This window comes from Ursus americanus, chromosome 17 (assembly GCF_024610735.1).
Source record: "Ursus americanus isolate L20-20 chromosome 17, mUrsAme1.1.p, whole genome shotgun sequence".
NCBI classification, from domain to species: domain Eukaryota; kingdom Metazoa; phylum Chordata; class Mammalia; order Carnivora; family Ursidae; genus Ursus; species Ursus americanus.
In genome coordinates this window covers 20,600,008-20,614,095 of record NC_142143.1, presented here as the reverse complement: position 1 = coordinate 20,614,095, position 14,088 = coordinate 20,600,008, and the positions used below count along the sequence as shown (strand labels likewise).

The 14,088-nt window shown below is 38.0% G+C and overlaps 1 protein-coding gene across 2 annotated transcripts in view; it reads left to right on the top strand.

The window, feature by feature from the left end:
* The first annotated feature begins 1,525 nt into the window (after nt 1-1,525).
* Nucleotides 1,526-14,088, top strand: part of SCYL2 (SCY1 like pseudokinase 2) — a 59,335-nt gene continuing 46,772 nt past the window's right edge. Inside the window, exon 1 of one of the 2 annotated variants that reach the window (XM_045779549.2) lies at nt 1,526-1,732. The gene's annotated coding sequence lies outside the window, so the exon portion shown is untranslated. The remainder of the gene's footprint in view (nt 1,733-14,088) is intronic. The other variant, XM_045779548.2, reaches the window with a different exon arrangement.

The window sequence follows — 14,088 nt, the reverse complement described above, 5'->3', positions numbered from 1 at the left end:
TGCCAATAAAAACAGAGTAAACCCAGGAACTTGTTTTACTGATATGAAATATATTATTGTGTGAATTTATATACCCTTAGTGTTACTCGATTAACTACTAGCTACACTTAATCTTGAAGAATATTATTTTAGAGCATATTTAAAAGGAATGTACACACACATTGGAGTCTTGATTATTAGAGCTGTGGCTTCATGAGGCTCTTTGCTTCTTCTTTCTTCTTTTTGCCTTTCTTGACCAATGGCAAGCTCTTCATGAAAGAGATCTAGGCCAAGGAGCTGAACAAAACTAATCAGTTTATCTGCCAGTTGTTCTGTAAGAAAAAGTTTGTGAGGAATAATGAAAACCTGAGAACAATAAAAATGTTCATCATCTGGGGAACATTTAAATAAATTATGTCATAGACTTCCTGTGAAATATTAAATAGCTAATTTGGAAGAATGAGTTTTTTTGGAAGAATGAAATCTTGGAAGGATTTCATTAAGTAGGAAAAACAAAACAAAAATGAAAAGCAAGTAGAAAATGTGTACACTATCATCTTAGTTATATAGAAATAAATTCCTGAATTACACACAAATATATGTAAATAAATAGAAAGGTCTAGAAGGCTAACCTTCAAACAATTAACCTTTGTGTTCACTTTTTATTCTATATATTTGTGAACTTCTTAATTTTACATAATAGTCTGATGTTTATAACAGAATGACAGAAATAAAAGCCCCATCACCTTCAAACGTCTTTTATAACAGAAACTGTCCATCTGTTTATCCTTGAAATATTAGCCCAAGACCCTGAGGATAGTGCGGAGACAGGAGTAAGGGGTGAGGAGTGAAAAGGGAGGAATTAGGGGAGGAGAGGAGGGAGTGATGAGCGAGTAGGTAAGAGGGTAGGGTGGAGTGGGGTGGAAAAGGCTAGGAGTCTATGATCGGTGCAGACAAGGGTATAACCATCTGTCTCTCTAACCTTCATTAAGCAAGTAGGCTGGGTTAAGGACAAGATTCTCATGCTTGCCATCTAGTATTTTAACCCTTTGTTGTTCTAAGTGTAGCCTGCTGACCAGCAGCATTGGCGTCATCTGGGCACTTACTAGAAATGCAGAGTATCAGACCCTATTCCTGAATCCAAACTGCATTTTAACGAAGTCAGGATTCTTCACCCAGGACCAGAGAGGGCAGGTGGGCTGGGAAAGGGGAGGCTCCTCTCAGCTGCCCTTCCCTTCAGTACACATTTGGTTAGGATCTATAGGGCTCTCGGTCCTCCTTTTCCGGCAGAAGGCACCGTTAGGGCTCACAAAACTCGGCCCGCTCGGTCCTGGCCTAGGAAGCCGGCTCTGGCTGCCAAGGATACCGAACCGCGGGGTCAAAAGAACCGCCACCAGCTCCCGCTCCGGTTCCTCCCCTGGCTCGTAACCCCGCCCCCGAGCGGCAGGTTGGGGCGGGGCCCAGGGAACCTAGGCCCCGCCCCTTCCGAACCTGCCGGAAGTGACGTCATGCCCTGGCCAGTCGGTCTTTCGGTCTTCTTCCCCCTCCCGTACTCTTCTTCCCCAGTCCCTCCCCTCCCCTCCCCCTTCCCTCCTCCGGCTCCAGCCTTTGAGGCCGCACGGCTGGAGGAGGTTATGGAGTAAACCGGCGGCAGGGGCCAGGCTCTGAGGCTGAGCAGGAGCAGCCAGGAGGCATTTGGGGGGGCGGGGGAAACGAGCCCCAGCACCGCCCCTCCCGGGAAAGAGGGGAAGAGGTGAGTGACCGCCCACGGGCACAGGGTGATCTCCTTCACCTGCCACACTCCCTTCTGGGCTCTTAGGCTAGCGAGGAAGGAATGTGGAAGGACTCGCACCCAGAGTAGGCCTTCCCAAGGCCCTTAGAGCTGGTGACTGTTGCCTGGTGACGGGCCTGCCGGCTGCGGGTCGGGATGGTGGGCGCCCGCGCGAAGCCGGGCTGGGGGAGCGGGGAGCTCCGGGGAGCAGATCCGAGAGGCCCGAGTCCCCCGAAAAGGCCTTGAGGCGACGGGAGAGCAGGGCCGGAGTCATCTGCGGGAGGGAGAGCCCCTCTCTCAGGCCCTGGAGCTCCGGTTTCCGCGGTGGAGATCTTGGTTCCCTTTTGGGAAATTTGACACTACTCCGCGACTGGGCGAGACAGCGCCAGTCAGTTCTGAGGTCTGCGCCTGATTACCTGGGTTACCGAACAGCGCCCTACCGCCAGGCGTCCTTTTCAGACAGTAGCTATAGTTTTGGGACGGAAGGTTATTGTGTGTGAGGTGGGTGGGGCAGATGTTTTGTGAAGACTAACACCCCCCTCGGTGGCTCCTCCACACTTGTTTTTCTAAGCTGGAATGAAAGGGTGGAGGAAGGTTTAGACCGATAAAGCTTGCAAAACTTCTTGGGATCCGACTAAATACATACCTCTGATCACTAATTAAGGAGACCAATAGTATCATGTCAACCCCTATAACAGTCTTCAATGAGACTGGACTCAAGCGACTTAAAAAGTGCCATGTCAGTAGTGACTTAAAATTGTAAGTGCAAACTAGTTTTTGTAGATCAAATTCAGGCATTATTTGCATGATGACTTTTTTTTTTTTTTTTTTAACAAATTGGGTTCTGTGAATAGTAAGTTTTCTAAGTAGTGTCGCACGCCTATCCATTCTGGAAAATTAAGGAGAATGCTCCAGACCTGCCTGTCACTTTAAAACCTGATCATGGCTTGAAAGTCAGGTACTTGAAGCTTCCTTCTAGACTTTGCAGGGTTTTTTTTTGTTTGGCTTCCTGTCTTACTCTTTAATATAAATATTAATGTTAAAGCTTAAAAATGGTTTATCAGCTGAGTGTATAAGTAGAATTCTTGAGACAGTATTAAATTAGTCATAAAAGGCGCTTTTGGAGGATTGTGTAAAGGAAAGGAGCCTAATGGAAGGTAAGGACCTTCATTCTGTTCAGATCCACTTTACACACATGCCAAACCTATTCTTTTGTCTGTGAGATCCATAAACACCCATTAAAAACAGACAGATTGTACTTCATACAATAGAATACTTCTGAACAATTCAACCCAATAATTGGGAATAACTACTGTACTCATTTTTGAAGTTCACTATTTACCCCCACCCCCAAATAGGTCCTCTTACTGTGTTTAACTCAAGTGACTAGCTTCATCAGCCCTTTCTATAGAAGTGTGACATCTTCCTGTCTTGCATGACTCATATTAATCTTTCTTGAAGTCTATTAATTTGGCCTCTTAAATATGTCCACTCTTTCTAATGATAATTAGCTTCCTAATTATGGCCTACTTGCATTTACTGTGGCTGGATCTGTAGTTTTCCACACCAGATTCAGTGACTTTTTCAAAACTCAGATCTAATCACATTGTCTTCATGTGTAAAGCCCTTCAGTGACTTTCCTTGTTCTTAAGAGAAGCTAATATCCTTAAAAACCTGTTTGGGTCCCTGGTTACCTTTCCAACCTCATCTTCAGTGTGTTCTGGCATTGCTTTCTCCCCTAGTCACTCTTTCTGTTCTGCTTCAAGTACATGGCTTTTGGTTATTTATGATACTTCCTCTGCCTGGAAATGCACTTCTTTTCCTTTTCATTCAGTTACTACTGCATGTTCAGCTCAGTTCAGGGAAGACTTTCCTAGTTAAGATAGAGTCCCATAATTTTGTTCACATGACACCATTTGTAGAGTTGCCATATTTATTAATACTTAATAAATTAATGAGATGTTTCTCATGTGATACTGTGTAAGTCCTAAATCAATGTTTGTTAAATGAATGAATTCGTTCAGTGCTTATGAAATGTGCCAGGAATTATATTAAGCATTTTATGTGTCATCATCTTTAATCCTCTGAATAGCCACTTGATATATTTGGGTGGCATGTCCCCCTTCTTATGGATTAGAAATAGTGTTAGGGAGGTAGTTGGTGGTCCCAGTGCTAGTTAAGTATCAGAACAGGTATTTGAACTCAGGTTTTCTTGGCACTGAAGATCGTGTAGTTAATAGCATAACATTTAATTCACACACTGTGCATCAGAACACCTGGGGAGCTGCTCAAAATACAAATCCGCTGACATACTTTATAGATTCTGATTCCAAAGGTTTGAGATAGTAGGTAGGCATCTATGTGATTATCAAGTTAGCCAGTCATTTGGGTGTTATTAGATGTTCATCAGTGTTTGAAAACCATTGCCTTAAACAGTTCAGTACTTTATGAGTTTGAGTTTCCACACATTTTACTTCACTGTATTTCAGATTTTGTATGTTGTTAAAGCCAGGAAGAGCTGTAGACCTAAGGAAGGGAGCTTATTGGTCAGTCTTATTTCCTACCCAGTTATTCCTTCTCCTCCTTCTCCAGCTGAAGGGGCTGAATAGTGAGATTCCACCCCAATGCTGCTACTTTTTTGAAATTATGGTAATTTTAAGAATCTGATTGAGTTCCTGTAGTAAAAACTACGCTAAGTACTTGGGCTTGAAGTGCCTTCAGACGAGTTGTATGTGATCTCTCCTCAGATCTTATTGTTCAGATTACTAGTTTGATATTTGAGCATATGTTGCCTTATAATTTCTCATGTTGCTTTTTAACTCTAGTGGTACAATGGTCTTAAGTTTGTAAATAGTGATGGAATGTTTTACTTCTTGTTTCTCCTACTGCACCTCGTATGGTGCTTTCCACGTAGTAGGTAACCAATAATTTGTTGAACACATGTGTGCATCACTGTTCATTCCTGAGGCTCTTTAGTGCTTTATGTTTTTCTTAAATCGGTTTGTCTCCTGTAAGTAATCTGTTCTAGCTCAACTGGTAATTATTAGATACTTTTTGTAGTTGTAAAGAGAATGATTGTACTCCGGTGGTTTAATCTTTGTTCTCTAAATAAGTTAAACATGATGGAAAGGCCAAAGAATACTCTTAACCATTTTTTTTTTGAAAACTATATCTTTTTAAAGCTTATAGTAATCTCTGAGTGCTCTCACAAGAAAAAAAAAATTTCAAGAATATATTTCAGAATCATCTTACTTTAGATGTAAATAGATAAGCACTGCATATGGGAGTGTAAGGTACGACATTTTCCCCAAATTTTATGAATCACTTTACCAAAAGTAAAGTGTTATGTTAATGTAATTCTTATTTTGAATCACAAAATTTCATTTTATGAATACTTAACTATATAAGTCACTGTATAAATTGGTATTCTTAGGGGGCGCCTGGGTAGCGCAGTGGTTGAGCATCTGCCTTGGGCTCGGGGCGTGATCCTGGCGTTCCAGGATCGAGTGCCACATCAGGCTTCTCTGCTGGGAGCCTGCTTCTTCCTCTCCCACTCCCCTGCTGTTTCCTCTCTCGCTGGCTATCTCTCTGTCAAATAAATAAAATCTTAAAAAAAAATTGGTATTCTTTTATTTTCAGACATTTACATAGGAAGAGATCTCAAGACACTTGTGCCTCTTTAAGGAATAAAACAAACTATTTTGAATTCACTGGTACTTATTTGTATTGTTCATTAGTGGTCAGTATGTATTATTTTGTGCTTATTGAAAGACTAGTTTCTTCTAGGTGCCATGAAACTAACAAGTACTAAACATAATTTCATTATCAGATGTAACTATAGTAACTATTTTATTTGCATGACAGTATTTCCATAATACATAAATACATAAATGCAAGCGAATTCTACTTTTTAATATTTTATTTTTGGTGAAGTAAGGGACTCTTTGCAGTTGTGTTACTTGAAAATGCAGGAATTTTTTTTTAGCATAAATCTAATTTTACCGACTATATTCCTGCTATCTCTAGAGTTTATGAGTAGGCGGAACTGAAGGAATTGCCAGTTCCTTTCAGCTACCTGCCATCAGGTGCCGTAACAGTCAACCCACCTTCTGGCAGGTGCATGTAAAATCTAGTATTGCATCAGATTTACCTTCTGGTTCTACAAAGAACCAAGTGATGGCTGAGCCAGATAGTAGAGAGATATAGTCTTGGAATCATAATTAAATTGTCCCAAATCTTATTTTGACAGATTTAGGAGGGAAAGATGATTGAGTTTCAAGTGAATTCTGCTAAATGGTGTACAAGGGGAAATGGCTTATCCGAATGGACATTTCTGTCATTTATAACTTTGTCTTTGGGAAAGATGGACTTTTTTCTTCAACAAATCAAGTGAAAATTTGAAAAGCTTATAATTTTAAGAAGAGGTATTTGGACTCTAGGTTCCTTATATGTCAAAGGGATGTTGCTAATAATTCAAAATCTCATTTAAGTTCAGGTCTTCTTTTAAAAGTTCTTTCAGTTCATCTGTCTTTAGCCTTCTTTTACTCTCATGATATTCTTGGGTCCCTTTGGCTAACCTTTTTCAAGGTTACAGACTTAACTGCCGTACTGCTTCTAAGCTCATGGTACCCAAAGTTTTGTCTTCAACCAAGACTTTTTTTCCTAGGTGTTTGCCCTGTGTATCTAAAAACCTACTAGATATATCTCCATGTGAATGTCATTCAGGCAACTCAACTTCAACATGTCCACTAATTGCTCTTGGTGATCTGGCCTGTTTTGCTGTATTTCCCTGTTTCCTCCAGCTTTTATCAGAACTGGTTTGTTGTTACATTGTCTTTACTTCTATACTTCTCCCTTTCTCTGTCTAGTTCATTCCTGTTCACCTTTAGAGACATCTCTAGCATTACTGTTTCGCTAAAACCTTTTTCCCTCTGTTCCTTGTTTTGTTTTTGTTTTTTTGTTTTTGTTTTTTTTTGTTGTTGTTCCTATAAGACTTTGTATGTATATTTTGTAGATTTTATTGCTGTGGGCTCATGCTATGGTTGGTTTACTTCTCTGTCTCTTGCCCCTTTGATGGTAAGATCTTTCGTGGCGAATTTTTCCTTCTTTCTCCCAGTTTCTTATATAGTATCAGGTACACAGTGGGTACTCAATAAATATTAAATAATTTACCAGGTGACTTTCCATGTCTATTCCTACCATGTGTACCCTACTGTTGGCTCTATTTAGATAATGGATGAACTTCTCAAATTTGAGTATTACCTCTGAAAGTATCCTTTGTTTTCATACTGAGCTACTTGTAGGTCTCAAATCACATCATGGTCTTTCTCCCCTACTGTAGCATGGTATGTACCTCTCTGTTAATTGCTGTAAACCTTTGCAGGTCTGAGTCCACTGGCTACAGATTAAGTCCCTAAAGAGCAGAAATGTTTCCATTTACATCTGTATTCCCAATGTATAACTAGTGCATGGCACATAATATGTAACTACTCAGGCAGAATTAGAGGAATGGATATGTAGGTTTTAAATAGGGTTTTTATGTCCCTTCACGTCCCCCATCAAAATCAGCAGCAGATGTTTATAGAGAACAACTTGGCATAGCAATAAATATTTTCATGATGCCAATAGCAACATTTTCTAACTGCTCACAGAAATGCAGCAATAAATTAAAAAGGGAAAGAGAGTCTCTATTTCTGTTTACAGACAGTTCAAATCTTTCATAGAAGAAAGATCATATTTACATAAATATAATTTAATTAACAGAAAACTGGATACAAACTAGTGCTACCTTAGTCCAGTGGCCTTCCAAATACTTTTACTTGTGTGTTCTCTAAATAATTTTGAGAAACATTGTACTCCTTTACATGTTTTTAAGTTGATGGTATCTGAACTTTTTGCCAAGAGTTTTGATAGTTAAAAAGGATGTAATTTCTAGGTTGTTGCATATTGTGATTATGTTTTACTTTTATCAAAACCTTGGAGTTTTTGCTTATTAACTGAAATAAACTTGTTCTTATATATCCATATGACAGGCAACTTATTTCTTAATTGTTATTCTGTGATAGATAAGGCATGGGGTCTTGCTGTTAATATCTGGCCTGGAAGAAATAAAGCACAGCCTCTTTCAGTATTTTTTTCCAAATTTCTTTTTGCTTTATTCTTTTTTTTTTTTTTAAGGTTTTATTTATTTATTTGACACAGAGAGAGTGCACAGGAGCACGAAAGAACTCAAGCAGGGGGAGGGGCAGAGGGAGAGGGAAAAGCAGGGTCCTCACTGAGCAAGGACACTACTTAGGACTTGATCCCAGGACCCTTGGATCATGACCTGAGCTGAAGACAGATGCTTAACCGAATGAGCCACTCAGCACCTCTCTTTTTGCTTTATTCTTAAGAGAGTTTCAGTATTAATACATTCCTAAATTGCATTTACCCCATTCAAAGTTTTTTTTATATCCAAGAATAATGCCGTGTAATAAGATTGTGATGGCAGAGAAAAATACTTTTCTTTGGTCAAGTGGGAAAAAATTGTGAGGAAAGAGTTGATTAAGGAAGATTTGTAGGACACAGACTTTGTCAGACAAATCGATTTTAGGAGGGAGTAAACATGGAAGTGGAAGATTTGAAGAGTGAGAGGGTTTTAGACCTCTTTTTGTGCCATGGACCCTTCATAATCTAGTGAAACCTGTGGACCCCTCGTAGTAATATTTTAGGATCAGCTTGTCAATTTCTGCAACAGCCTCTGGGATTCTGATTTGATTGTATCGAGTCCATAGATCAGTGGGGAAATTGGTATCTTAACAGTATTGAGTCTTCCAATTCATGAACACAATCTTTCCTTTTACGTCTTTGTCAGTTTTTCTCAGCAATTTTTTTGTTGTTTTTATTGTACAAGTCTTGTATATCTTGTTAAATTTATCCATAGGTATTTCATGTCCTTGAAATGGTATTTTTGAAATTTCAGTGTTTGTTTCTAGTATATCTAAATAATCTTCTTTTAAATGTTCTGTTCTTGTATTCTGTAATGCTAAACTCATGTTCTAGTAGTTTTTTTTGTAGATTCCATCTGCCTTTCTGTGTACATGATGTGCATACCTTTTCTTTTGTTTTCTTAATTGCTTTGGCTAGGACTTCCATGAGAATATTGAATTAAAGTGGTAAAAGTAGATATTTTTACTTTGTTCCCAAACATAGGGAAAAAGTGATCAGTTTTTAAATTTTTAAGTATAATATTGGCTGTAGGTATTCAAAAATTCCATTTATCAGGTTGAGGAAGTTCTTTCTTCCCTTCCCTCTCTCTTCCTTGCTCACTCGCTCTTTCTCTCTCATTCCCTTCCTTCCTCCTTTCCTTCCTTCCTCCTCCCTTCGTTCCTTTCTTCCTTCCTTCCTTCCTTGTAGGCTCCATATCCAGTGTGGGGCTTGAACTCACAGACTCAAATTAAGAGTCATGTGCTTGATCCACTGAGCCAGCCAGGTACCCTGAAGTTCCTTTCTGTTCTTAGTTTGCCGAGAGTTTTTATTGTGAATGGGTATTGAATTTTGTCAGAATTTTTTTCTGCTGTTATTGAGATGATTATATGTCCCTCCTCCATTATTCAGTTATTATGGCAAATTACATGAATTTGTTTTTATTTTTATTTTTTAAAAGATTTATTTATTTATTTATTCGACAGAGATAGACAGCCAGCGAGAGAGGGAACACAAGCAGGGGGAGTGGGAGAGGAAGAAGCAGGCTCATAGTGGAGGAGCCTGATGTGGGGCTTGATCCCATAACGCCGGGATCACGCCCTGAGCCGAAGGCAGACGCTTAACCACTGTGCCACCCAGGCGCCCCTGAATTTGTTTTTAAGTGTTAAATCAACTTTGCATTCCTGGGATAAATCCCTCTTGGTCATCGGATTTAATGGATTTATTGGACTTGATGTACTAGTATTTTGTTAAGGATTTTTACTTGTTGATGAAGTATATTGGTATGCAGTTTTCTTTTGTGTTATTTGTTGTTGGTGTTAGGGCAATACTAACTATATAACGTGAAATGGAATGTGTTCTCTTCTGTGTTCTGGAAGAGCTTATACAGACCTGGTTATTATTTCTTCTTTAAATGTTTGATAGAATTCAACAGTGAAGTCATTTGAACCTGGAGTTTATTTTGTAGTAAAGATTGTAGTTATGAATTTGATTTCTTTTTTATAGGGCTATTCTGATTTTCTGTTCCTTCTTGAGTCAATTTTGGTAGTTTTGGCTTTCAAGGATTCTCTCCATTTCATTCAAGTTCTTGAATTAATTGGCATAAGATAATTTATAGCATACCTTACTGCTTAAAATCTATGGGATTTAAATAGGATTAAAATCTGTAGGATTTCCTGTATTTCTGATAATGACCGTTTGTGTCTTCTAAATTTTTTCTTAATGTAGCTAGAGGCTTATCTTTTTAAAAAACACAGTTTTTGGCTTCTTTGATTTTTCTTTTTCATTTCTCTACTAAATAGAGTATTATGTTAAATTCAGTCTGCTTCATTGATTTCTACTCTTTATTTCCTTTTTTGTACTTATTTTGCATTTAGGTTTCTTTTTTTTTCCCCTAGCTTCCTAAGATGGAAGGTGACACCACTGATTATGGCATATCCCCCCTCATATAAACATTTAAAGCTGTACATTTTCCACTATTTACTGCTTTACCTACATCCCACAGATATTTCATTTTCAGTCACCTCAAAGTATTTAAAATTTTTCTGTGATTTATTTATTTTAGCCATTGGGTTATTGAGAAGTGTTTAATTACCAAATATTTGCATTTCTTCTAGATATTTCTCTATTACTCATTTCTAGTTTAATTTCATTGTGGTCCAAGAACATGTTTTATATTTCAGTAGTTTTAAATATGTTCAGATTTGTCTTATGGCCTGGAAGAATATAGTCAGTCTTACTGAGTGTTCCATATACACATGAAAACAAAATGCATTCTGCTGTTGTCAAGTGGGATGTTTTGGGTCATGTTGTTTCATAGTGTTGTTCAGGTCTTCTATATCCTTAACTGATTTTTTTGTCTACTCAGTCTATGTCCATCTGTTACTGAAAGAGGATCCTTGAAGTGTCCAACTATAATTGTAGATTTGTCTTTCAGTCATTTTTTGCTGTGTTTATTTTATTTTATTTATTTTATTTTATTTTATTTTTTTAAAGATTTTATTTATTTATGTGATAGAGAGACAGCCAGCGAGAGAGGGAACACAGCAGGGGAGAGGGAGAAGCAGGCTCCCAGCCGAGGAGCCCGATGTGGGACTCGATCCCGCAACGCCGGGATCACGCCCTGAGCCGAAGGCAGACGCCTAACGACTGTGCTACCCAGGCGTCCCTGCTGTGTTTATTTTAAAGCTTTTATTCAGTATATACACACTTAGGATTTTATGTTTTCTTGATGAATGACATCTTTGTTATGAAATGTTGCCTATTCTGTTTGTTATTAATATGGCCATCTAGCTTGGTATATTTTCATGTTCTTTTAGTTTTAAGTCATCTTGTAAAGTGGATTTAAAGTGGATTTCTTGAAAGCAGCATATAATTGGGTCTTGCTTTATAATCTAGTTTGACAATCTCTGCCTTTTAATTGGAATTTTAAATCATTTGCACTTAATGTAATTATTTATAGGGTTGGATTTAAGTCTACTATCTTGCTTGTCACAATTATTCTTTGTTCCTTTCTTCCTCTTTTCCTACTTTTTGTATTCATTTTACTTTAGGAGTCCTTTATTTCCATTATTGACCTTTTAGTTGTCTCTTATTTTACTTATTAGTCTAGGATTTATTCTATGTCTTTAATTTGCTATGATCTATTTTCAATTGATATTATACTACCTAACATACAATATAAGAATCTTTCAAAAATATACTTCCATTTCCCCCTCTCCTGTCCTTCAGGGTTTGTCATATTTTTTTACTTTTTCATATGTCAATATATTTTTGTTATTTTTGTTTTAAGTAATCAGTTATCCTTTTAAGACAACATGAGAAGTTTTTTTATATGCCTGCATAATTTTTATTTCTAGTGTCCTCCATTCTTTTTGTGGATTCACATTTCCATCTTGTGTCTTTTTCCTTCTGTTTGAAGGACTTCTTTTAATACCTCTTGTAGTGAATATCTGTTGGCAACAAATTCTCTTAGATTTTGTTTTCCTGAGAAACTATTTTACATTTATTTTATTTTCTTATTTTTAAAGATTTTATTTATTTATTTGACAGAGAGAGAGAGAGAGTGAGAGAGCACAAGCAGGGGGAGTGGCAGGAGAGGGAGAAGCAGGCTCCCTGCTCAGCAGGGAGCCAGGCGTTGGGCTCCATCCCAGGACCCCGGGGACCATGACCTGAGTGAAGGCAGACGCTTAAGCTTAACCAGCTGAGCCATCCAGGAGCCCCTCACATTTATTTTTGAAATTTTTTCCCCATGGCTTGTAGAATTCTAGGTTGATAAGTTTTGATTGATTGTTTTTTGTTTTATTTTTGTTTTAGCACTTTAGAGACATCCATTTATTTGCCTGACTTCTGTAGTTTCTGATGAGAAGTCTGGGGAAAATTCTTATCTTTTTTTCCTCTATATGTAATTTTCCTGTTTTCTCTGGCTGTTTTTAAGATTTTTCTCTTAATCACTGACTTTCAGCTACTGATGACATGTCTAAGAATGGTTTTCTTTGTGTTTATCCTGTTTGTGGTTCATCGAATTTCTTGACAACTTGTATAGTTTTCATCAAATTCAGGAATATTTGGCCATTATCTTTTCAAATATTATTTCTCCTTTTTCCTTCTCATTTTTGGGATTCATTTATATATGTTAGACTGTGATATTGTCCCACAAGTCACTGAGACTTTGCTCATTTTTTTTCCCTAGCTTTTTACTCTATCTTCAGGTTTTACTGATTTTTTTTTTTAAAGTAGGCTCCACACCCAGCATGGAGCTCAATATTTGGCTTGAATTCATGACTTGATCAAGACCTGAGGTGAGTTGGATGCTCAACCAACTGATCCACCCAGCCCCCCATGATTTTACTCTTTTTTTTTTTCCTACTTTGTCTAATTTGTTAATCATATCCTCTGAATTTTTTATATGAGATATTTTATTTTTCATCTCTAGAATTTTCATTAGGATTTTTAAATAGTATTCCATTTTCTTTCATTATGTTCATACTTTCCTTGAAATACATAGATATATGAAAGCTTTTTAGTGTCTATAATCTATTGTTTTGGAGTCTTTATTGATTTTGGTCTTGATTATGAGCACATATTCTTGTTTCTTGGCATGTCTAATAATTATTGACTGCATGCTGAACATTGTGAATGTTACATTGTTAGATAACTGAATTTTTTTTGTCTTTCATGAGTATTAGGTTTCATTCTGGTAGGCAGTTAAGTAATTTATGATTAGTTTGATCATTTGAGGCTTGCTTTTCGTTTGTTAGGGCAGCTTTAGAGTATATTTTACACTGAGAACAGTTATCCTACTATTATGGCATTGTCCTTATGGGGTTTCTGCTAAATGCCTTTAGTAATCAATGAGGACTCTCCAGTCTAGCGTGTGAGAAATTAAGTGATTTGCAGCCCAGTGCAAACTTGAACTATTCAGCTTATCGCTCAAGTTGGTCCTTGACTGACCTGGTTGAGTTTCACACCATGTATGGGCATCTTAGTGTTCAACAAAGCATCAGATTTCTGTGAAAGTTTCTGGAGCTCTTCTTCGGCATAGTTCTGTCTCTTAATCACTGACTTTTTCTCTCTGATTTTCCCTCTTCTCCTTGAAATTCTATCCCAGAACTTGTAGCCACCTCTGCATCCTTGAATTCCAATTGGTCTTCTCAACTCTTTAACTCAGCTAGACTGCTGCTTGGAATTCTGCTGTCTGCTCTGTGGTTTGCAGTGTACCTCTAGGCAGAAAGCTGGGGCACTTGTAGGGTTCACCGTGTTAGTTTGCTTTCTCACTGGGCTTATATGCCTATGCTGCCTGTTCAGTGTCTGAAAACATTTGTTTCAGATATTTGTCCAGCTTCTAGTTGTTCAAAGTGAGAGGATAAATTTAAGTCTTTGTTTCTGCATCATGCCTGGAAGTGTGGAACAGCCAGGTGCCCCCAATCAATTATTAATTATTTTAGTAGTGAATAAAACTTTTATAAAATACTAATTTATTGTTGAGTATAGCATTAGCTCCTTTCAGGTTTTTTAATAAAATTTTAGTTATTTATTTGTCAGAGAGAGAGCGCACATGCATGCACAAGTAGGGGGTGGTGGCAGGCAGGGGAGAGGCAGGCTCCCTGCTGAGCAAGGAGCTCAATGTGGGGCTCGATCCCAAGACCTGGCAA